Source organism: Diceros bicornis, chromosome 7, assembly GCF_020826845.1.
Source record: "Diceros bicornis minor isolate mBicDic1 chromosome 7, mDicBic1.mat.cur, whole genome shotgun sequence".
NCBI classification, from domain to species: domain Eukaryota; kingdom Metazoa; phylum Chordata; class Mammalia; order Perissodactyla; family Rhinocerotidae; genus Diceros; species Diceros bicornis.
Window position 1 is genome coordinate 57,205,021 of NC_080746.1, and position 10,439 is coordinate 57,215,459.

Genomic DNA, 10,439 nt, shown 5'->3' on the forward strand with positions numbered 1-10,439 from the left:
TAGGCATTTGCATATCTTCTGAATGCAGCTTCTGAAATAGCTACTGATCCCTGCATTCTGGTATTCATGCCTTTGTACGATTCATTCCTCTTGAGTATAGGCTGGACCTGGTGACTTGCTTCTAAGGAATAGAATACAGCAAAAGTGATAAGATGTCACTTGGAAGATTATGAAAGACAGTGGCTTTTGTCTTGTTCACACAATCTCGCTGACTCTTCTCACTTGCCTCTGTGCAGCAATCTGCCATGTTGTGAGCTGCCTGTGGAGAGGCCCATGTAGTAAAGAGCTGAGGGCAACTTCCAGCTAGCAGCCAGGGAGGAACTGAAGTCCTCAGTAAAACAGCCTGCCAGGAACTGAAAGAAAAACAAGCCACAGACTGAGAAAATATTTGCAGATCACATGCTTGATAAAGGACCAATATTTAGAATATATGAAGAACTCTCACAACTTGATAGGAAGACAAACAATCCAATAAGAAAGCAGGCAGAAGATTTGACTAGACCACCAAAGAAGATATACAAATGGCAAAAAGACATGAAAAATGCTTGACGTCATTAGGAAAATGCAAATTAAAACCACAATGAGATACCACTGCACCTTTAGAAAGGCTAAAATTTAAAAGACTGACCATACCAAGTGTAGGTGAAGAGGAGCAACTGGAACTCTCATACACCACTGGTACGAGATTTTGGAAAAACAGTTTGGCAGTTTCTCAAAAAGGTAAACATATATTTATCATATAACCTAGCCATTCCACGCCTAAGTACCCACAAGAAATGAAAGCACGTGTCTATACAAAGACTTGCACACAGATATTCATAAAGGGTTTACTTGTATTAGCCAAGAACTGGAAACCCCAAATGTCCAGTTTGAATGTATAAACAAATTATGGTACATACATACTATGCAATAGTATGCAGTAAGGCAGAATGAACTGTTGATACCCACAACAACACAGATGAATCTCAGAGTAATTATCCTTAGTGAAAAAAAGTTGGACAAAAAAGAATAAAGTACGTATTTTGTTTTCATTTATATAAAATTCTCAGAAATGCAAAATATTCTAAACAATAACTTTAAATTTCTCTCTTTCCCCTGGTAACCTCTGTTCTGCTTTCTGTCCCTATGAATGTGCCTACTCTAGGTACCATGTATAAATGGACTCGTACAATATTTGTCCTTTTGTGTCTTGCTTCTTGCATTTAGTGCAGCGTTTTCAATGTCCATCTATGTTGTATCATGTATTAGAATTTCATTCCTTTTTATGGCTGAATAATATTCCATTGTATGTATATTTTGTTTGCTCATTCATCTGTTGATGGACACTTGGGTTGTTTCCACCTGTTGGCTATTTTAAATAATGCTAGGAACATTGGTGTACAAGTATCTGAGTGCCTGTTTTCAATTCTTTTTAGTATATACCTAGGAGTGGAATTGTTGGATCATATGATAATTCTATGTTTAACTCTGTTTAACTTTTTGAGGAAATGTCAAACTGCTTTCCACAGCAGCTGCACCTTTTGCATTCCTACCAGCAAGGTCAGGGTTTCAATTTCTTCCACACTCTCATCAACACTTATGTTGATTTTTTGATAATAGCTATCCTAATGGATGTAGTGGTATTGGTCTCATTGTGGTTTTGATTTGCATTTCCCTAATGACTAATGATGAACATCTTGCTTACTGGCCATTTGTATATCTTCTTTGGAGAAATGTCTGTTCAAGTCCTTTGCCCATTTTTAAATTGGGTTATTTTGTTGTTGTTGGATTATAGGAGTACTTTATATATTCTAGATATTAATCCTTTATTATGGATTTACAAATATTTCCTCCCATTCTGTGGGTTGTCTTTTCACTCTCAGTTGTGTCCTTCGATGCACAAAAGTTTTAAATTTTTTTTTTAATTAATTAATTTATTTTTCCCCCAAAGCCCCAGTAGATAGTTGTATGTCATAGCTGCACATTCTTCTAGTTGCTGTATGTGGGACACGGCCTCAGCACGGCCGGAGAAGTGGTGTGTCGGTGCATGCCTGGGATCTGAACCCGGGCTGCCAGCAGCAGAGCGTGGGCACTTAACCGCTAAGCCACGGGGCCGGCCCACAAAAGTTTTAAATTTTGATCAAGTCCAATTATCTTTTTCTTTGTGCTGTCCAAGAAATCAATGCCAAACTGAATGTCATGAAGATTTTCTCCTGTGTTTTATTCTAAGAGGTTTATGGTTTTAGCTATTAAGTTTAGGTCTTTGATCCATTTTGAGTTAATTTTGTATATGGTGTAAGGTAAGGGTCCAGCTTCATTCGTTTGCATGTGGATATTGTTTTCCCAGCAACATTTGTTGAAAAGACTGTTCTTTCCCCAATGGATGGTTTTGGCACCCTTGTTGAAAATCAATTGACCATATATGTGAGAGTTTATTTCTGGATTATCTATTCTATTCCATTGGTCTGTATGTCTATCCTTGTGTCAGTACCACACTGTTTTGATTACTGTAGCTTTGTAAGTTTTGGAGTCTGGAAGTGTGAGTCCTGCAACTTTGTTCTGATTGCTTTGAGTAGTATTGTCATCTTAAGATTAAGTCTTCCAGTCCATGAACACAGAGTATCTTTCTGTCTTAGTCCATTCAGGCTGCTATAACAAAGTACTACAGGGGGCCGGCCCCGTGCTTAGCAGTTAAGTGTGCACGCTCCACTACTGGCAGCCCGGGGTTCGGATCCCGGGCGCGCACCGACGCACCGCTTGTCAGGCCATGCTGAGGCGGCGTCCCACATAAGAGCAACTAAAAGGATGTGCAACTATGATGTACAACTGTCTACTGGGGCTTTGGGGAGAAAAAGGGAAAAAAAGGAGGAAGATTGGCAATAGATATTAGCTCAGGGCCAGTCTTGCTCAGCAAAAAGAGGAGGATTGGCATGGATGGTAGCTCAGGGCTGATCTTCCTCACAAAAAAATTAAAAAATAATAATAAATAAAAATAAAAAATAAATGAAACAAAGTACTACAGACTGGATAACTTATGAAAAACAGAAATTTATTGCTCACAGTTCTGGAGGCTGGGAAGTCCAAGAGGAAGGCACCATCATGGTCACCTTCTGTTGAGGGCCCTCTTTCTGAATCATTTCCAGCGCCTTCTTGCTGTGTCCTCAAATGGTAGAAGGGGCAAGGGATCGCTCTGGAGCTCCTTTTATAAAGGCACATCCCATTCACAAGGGCTCCACCCTCATGATTTAAGCACCTCTCAAAGCCCCACTAATACCAGCACCTTCGGGAGAATTTCAATATATGAATTTTGGGAGGACACAAACATTCAGACCATAGCATTCTGCCTCTGGCCACCCAAAATTCATGTCCTTCTCACATGCAAAATACATTCATTCCATCCCAACAGCCCCAAAAGTCTTAACTCGTTGCAGCGTCAACTCAAAAGTCTAAGTCCATAGTCTCATCTAAATCAGATATGAGTGAGACTCAAGGTACAATTCATCCTAAGTCAGTTGCTCGCCAGCTGTGAACCTGTGAAATCAAATTATGTGCTTCCAAAATACAATGGTGGAGCAGGCATAGGATAAATATTCCCATTCCAAAAGGGAGCTATAGGAAAGAAAGAAGGGGTAACAGGTCCTTCTCAAGTCCAAAACCTTAAGGCACACTGCCCAGGGTTTCTGCCTTCTGGACTATCGGGTGTCTCTGCCCCTGCTCTCATGGGTTGGAGTCCCATGCCTGTGGCTCTCTGGAGGTGGAATCTCACTTCAGTGGGTCTACTGGCTTGGGACTTTGAGGGTAGCCCCACTCCCATGGCTCCACCGGGCACTGCCTTAGTGGGAGCTCTCTGCTGTGGCCCAGCCCCTGGAAGCAGCCCTCTGTCTGGGTTACACACCAGAGGCTCCACAAGGGACCATCCTTGGGCATCTAGGTGGAGGTAGCCTCGCCTAGTGCTGCAGACACAGCCAAGGTTTACTGCCTGTGCCTTCTGGAGTGGCTGTCATGGCCTGCACTATACCTGGGGCAGCTGAGGTGCTAGGCACCAGAATTTGAGGAGTAGAAACTGCAATGTGTCGGGGGGTGCCAGGCAGCAGAGGCCCCTCATTTGAAATAGTTCTGCCCTGCAGCCCCTTGCAGTCTGGGATGGCCAGCCATGAAGGTTTCTGAAATGCCTTTGGGGTCATTCTTCTACTGACTTGGACAATAGGTCCTGGCTTCTGTTTAGATGGCCAACCAATCTCCCCAGTGTCTTGATGAATAACTCCAAGCTTCTGTTGAAATGGTAGATCTACACCAATCTTATCAAATCTGGTCATTCCCTTTGTGTTTTCTCCTGAACACGCTTTTTTATTTCTTTCAATACAGATAGGCTAAGAATTTTCCAAATTTTACATTTGTGTCCCTTTTGATTAAGAATTCCACCTTTAAATCATTTTTCTCTTCTCAGACTTTCCGTAAGCATTTTAAGAGATGCCACCCTGCTCCTTCAGCATTTTGCTTAGAAATTTCTTTAGCCAAATATCAGTTTCATCACTGTTAAAAAATGAAATAACAGGCCAAATATGTCCCCCACGACAGCAAACCAAGATTACAGTTTCAGCTCCTCCCAGGAATATGACCTTTAAACAGTCAATTTGAAATTTCATGAGTTGCACTAGTGAGGTAATCTGCATGATAAAACCCTGCCTTTCCTTCCCCCCAAAATAAGACGACTTGCATCAGATAATCCTTTCTTTTCTTTTGTTAATAACTCCTTTGCCCCACCCTCCTTCCTATAAAAACTTTCCATTTTGTACAGCCTCTCGGAGCACCCTTCTAGTTGCTAGATGGGATGCTGTGCAATTCATGAATTGTTTAATAAAGCCAATTAGATCCTTAAATTTACTAATCTCTTCTCCTTATCCATGTGTTTGTTTATCTTCCACATATGAGTGAAGTCATCCAGTGTTTGCCTTTCTCTGTCTGGCTTATTTTGCTTGGCATAATACCCTCAAGGTCCATCCATGTTGTTGCAAATGGCATGATTTTGTCTTTTTTTATGGCTGAGTACTATTCCATTGTGTATGTATACCACATCTTCTTTATCCATTCATCCATTGATGGGCACTTGGGTTGCTTCCATGTCTTGGCTATTGTGAATAATGCTGCAGTGAACACAGGGATGCATAAATCTCTTTGAATTGTTGATTTCATGTTCTTTGGATAAATACCCAGTGGGATAGCTGGATCATATGGTGTTTCTATTTTTAATTTTTTGAGAAATCTCCATACTGTTTTCCTTAGAGGCTGCACCAGTCTGCATTCTCACCAGCAGTGTATGAGGGTTCCCTTTTCTCCACATCCTTTCCAACATTTGTTATTTCTTGTCTTGTTAATTATAGCCATTCTGAAGGGTGTAGGGTGATATTGTAGTTTTGATTTGTATTTCCCTAGTAATTAGTGATGTTGAACATCTTTTCATGTGCCTGTTGGGCATTGGTATATCTTCTTTGGAAAAATGTCTGTTCATATCCTCTGCCCATTTTTTGATCGAGTTGTTGTTTTGTTGAGTTGTATGAGTTCTTTATATATTTTGGAAATTAACCTCTTGTTGGACATGTGATTTGCGAATATTTTCTCATAGTTGGTGAGTTGTCTTTTCATTTTGTTCGTTTCCTTTGCCTTGCAAAAGCTCTTTAGCCTGAGGTAGTCCCTATTTTTTTTTTTCTTCTTCTGTTTCCCATGCCTGAGTAGACACGGTATTCGAAAAGATGCTGCTGAGATCCATGTCAAAGAGTGTACTACCTATATTTTCTTATAGGAGTTTTATGGTTTCAGGTCTTACGTTCAAGTCTTTAATCCATTTTGAGTTAATTTTTGTGTATGGTGTAAGATAATGTTCTACTTTCATTCTTTTGCATGTGGCTGTCCAGTTTTCCCAACACCATTTATTGAAGAGACTTTCTTTTCCATTGTATATTCTTGGCTCCTTTGTTGAAGATTAGCCGTCCATAGATGTGTGGGCTTTAAATTCTGTTACACTGATCTGTGTGTCTGTTTTTGCGCCAGTACCAGGCTGTTTTGGTTACTATAGCTCTGTAGTATATTTTGAAGTCAGGATTGTGATACCTCCAGCTTTGTTCTTTTTTCTCAGGATTGCTTTGGCTATTTGGGGTCTTTTGTTGTTCCATATAAATTTTAGGATTCTTATTTCTATTTCTGTGAAGAATGTCATTGGGATTCTGATTGGGATTGCATTGAATCTGTAGATTGCTTTAGGTAATATGGACTTTTTTTTTTTGCTGAGGAAGATTCACCCTGAGCTAACATCTGTGCCAGTCTTCCTCTATTTTGTATGTGGGTCGCTGCCACAGCATGGCCGCCAATGAGTGGTGTAGATCTGTGCCCAGCAACTGAACCTGGGCTGCCAAAACAGAGCGTGCTGAACTTAACCACTAGGCCATGGGGCCAGCCCCAACACGGACATTTTAACTATGTTTATTCTTCCAATCCATAAGCATGGAATATCTTTCCATTTCTTTATGTCTTATTCAATTTCTTTCAATAATGTCTTACAGTTTTCAGTGTATAGATCTTTCACCTCCTTGGTTACATTTATTCCTAGATATTGTATTCTTTTTCTTGCGATTGTAAATGGGATTGTATTCTTGACTTCTCTTTCTGTTAGTTCATTATTAGTGTATAGAAATGCAACTGATTTTTGTGAATTTTGTTTTTTAACATCACTCACAAGTTCTACTTTCCACAAAAAAACTAAGACATGAACACAATTCAGCCAAGCTCTTTGCCACTTTTTTTTTTTTTTTGTGGGGAAGATCAGCTCTGAACTAACATCCATGCCAATCCTCCTCTTTTTGCTGAGGAAGACTGGCCCTGGGCTAACATTTGTGCCCATCTTCCTCTACTTTATATGGGACGCCGTCACAGCATGGCCTGACAAGCGGTGCATCGGTGCGCACCCGGGATCCGAACCCCGGGCCACCAGCAGCGGAGCGTGCGCACTAACCACTATCCCATGGGGTCGGCCCTGCTCTTTGCCACTTTTTAATAAGTATCACCTTTTTTCCAGTTCCCAATAACACGTTCCTTATTTCCATCTCAGACCTCATCAGAATGGCCTTTCCCTTCCATATTTCTACCAATATTCTGGTCATGACCACTTAACTATTCTCTAACAAGATTGAAGCTTTCTCTACGGCTCTCCCCTTCTTCTGAGCCCTCATGAGAATTGCCCTTAACAATCCATTCACGGCAATATAGGTTTTTTCTAGCATGCACCTCCAAACTCCTCCAACCTCTGCCCATTACCCAGTTCCAAAGCCACTTCGACATTTTTAGGTATTTGTTAGAGCAGCAATCCCACTTCTCGATACCAACTTTTCTGTCTTAGTCCATTCTGGCTGTGTAAGAAAATACCACAGACTAGGTAACTTATAAATGAAAATTTATTGCTTACAGTTCTGGAGGCTGGAAGTACAAGTTCAAGATGCCAGCATAGTCAGGTGAGGGTCCTCTTTTGGGTTACACACTTCTTGTGTATCGCCACATGGCAGAAGGGGCTAGGGATCTCTGGAGGCTCTTTTATAAAGGCATTAATGCTATTCATGAGACCTTCACCCTCAAGATTTAAGCACGCCCAAAGCCCCACCTACTAATACCATCAACTTTGGGGGGTTAGGATTTCAACATATGAGTTTGGGGGTACACAGACATTCAGACAGTAACACTTTGTATTTATTTATGTCGTCTTTAGTTTCTTTCAGCAATGTTTTAGTTTTCAGGTTGCAAGTCTTTACCTCCTTGGTTAGGTTTATTCCTAAGTATTTTATTCTTTTTGATGCTATTGTAAGTGGAATTTTTTTCTTAATTTCCTTTTTGGATTATTCAGTGCTAGCGTATAAAATGCAACTCATTTTTTGTGTTGATTTTATATCCTGCAACTTTGCTACATTCGTTTATTAGCTCTAATCATTTTTTTGAAACATTTAGGGTTGTCTACATATGAGATCATGTCATCTGTGAACAGAGATAATTTTACTTCTTCCTTTCCAATTTGGGTGCCTTTTATTTCTTTTCCTTGCCTAATTGCTGTGGCTACAACTTCAGGTACTATGTTGAATAGAAGTGATAAAAGTGAGCATCCTGTCTTGTTTCTGATCTTAGGGGAAAGCCTTGCAGTATTGGGCAGTTTTTGATTACTGATTCAATCTCCTTACTATTCATAGATCTACAATCATACTTAGCAAGGGGGATATGTCTCAGAAATGCATCATTAGGTGATTTTGTCATGCAAACATCATAGAGTGTCCTTACGCAAACCTAGATTATAGCCTACTACACACCTAGGCTCTGTGGTACTAATCTTGTGGGACCACTGTTGTATATGTGATCCATCATTGACCAAAGTGGTGTTATGCAGCACATGACTGTATTCAGATTTTCTGTTTCTCTATGAATCAATTTTGGTAGGTTGTGTGGAATTTGTCCATTTCCTCTTGGTCATCCACTTTGTTGCCGTACAGTTGTTCACAGTATCTCTTATAATCCTTTTTATTTGTGTATAATCAGTAGTAATGTCCCCATTTTCATTTCTGATTTTACTAATTTGTCTTCTCTCTTTTTTTCTTAGTCTTTTTTTTTTAAGCTAAAAGTTTGTCAATTTTGTTGATCTTTTCAAAGAACCAACTTTTGGTTTCATTGAATTTCTCTGTTTTCTATTCTCTATTCCATTTATCTCTGCTCTAATCTTTATTTTTTCCTTCCTTCTACCAGCTTTGGGTTTAGTTTGCTCTTTTTCTAATTCCTTAAGATGTACAGTTAGCTTACTGACTTGAGATCTTTCTTCTTTTTTTAATGTATTCATTTATAGCTATAAATCTCTCTCGTAGCACTGCTATCATCTTCCTGATGTATCAACCTTTTATCTTTATGACATGCCCCTCTTTATTTCTGATAATTTTTGTCTGTAAGTCTATATTGCATGATATTAAAATAGCTACTCCAGCTTTCTGGTGCTTACTCTTTACATTGTATATCTTTTTCTGTCCTACTTTCAACCTATTTGTGTATTTTATTTATTTATTTATTTTTTAAAGATTTTATTTATTTATTTTCCCCCCAAAGCCCCAGTAGATAGTTGTGTGTCATAACTGCACATCCTTCTAGTTGCTGTATGTGGGACGTGGCCTCAGCATGGCCGGAGAAGCGGTGTGTCGGTGCGCGCCTGGGATCCGAACCCGGGCCGCCAGCATCGGAGCGCGCACACTTAACCGCTAAGCCACAGGGCCAGCCCTATTTGTGTATTTTAAAGTGTGTCTTTTGTACACAACATATAGTTGGGTCTTGCTTGTTTATTCACTCTCTTTTTTTTTATTATTAATTTTATTTATTTTTCCCCCAAAGCCCAGTAGATAGTTGTATGTCATAGCTGCACATCCTTCTAGCTGCTGTATGTGGGACGTGGCCTCAGCATGGCTGGAGAAGTGGTGCGTCGGTGCGCGCCCGGGATCTGAACCCGGGCTGCCAGCAGCGGAGCACGCGCACTTAATCGCTAAGCCACGGGGCCGGCCCTCTATCTCTTAATTTGTGCTTTTCATTCACTTACGTTTAAGGTAATTATTAATATGTTTGGATTTAGATCTGCCATTTTGGTGCTTGTTTTTTATTTGCCACGTCTGGTTTTTTTGTTTTGTTTTGTTTTGGGTTTTTTTTGGTGAGGAAGATTGTCCCTGAGCTAACATCCATGCCAACCTCCCTCTATTTTGTATATGGGATGCCGCCACAGCACAACTTGCTGAGTGGTGCATAGGTCCACACCCAGGATCTGAACCCATGAACCCTGGGTCACCGAAGCGGAGCGCCCAAACTTAACCACTATGCCACCAAACCAGCCCCACCACATCTGTTTTTAAATTTCTCTATTTCTTTTTTAGCTTAACCTCTTCGCATTATATTTTCAACGGTTACTCTAGGGATTCCAGTGTGCATCTTTGACTTTTCAGCGTTGTACTACTTCACATAGGTATGGGGAACCTGGTCATTGTATAAATCTATTTTCCCACCTTCTCTTCACTCCCTTGTCCTCTGCTGGGTCTTTTTGGGTTTTGGGGTTTTTTTTGTTTTTTGTTTTTGATTCACTCATAAGTTTGTATATACTTAGAGATAATTCTTGTTGAATAGTATTCCATTTTGTGGATGGAATATAACAATGGATCCACCTATTCTAGAACTGGAGTTTTTTCCAGTGCTTCTGTGACACTTTTGTACCTATTATTTTTTGGTGAACATATGTACACACTTCTGTTGGGTGTACCCTAGGAGTAAATTGATGGTTTATGAGGTATGCATATGTTTGGCTAACTGATCAGTTTCCAAAGCAGCCATACGAGTTTACGCTCATATGAGATTTCCAGTTGCTCCACATCACTACTTAATGTTGTTTGTCTTTTTTACCTTTAGCC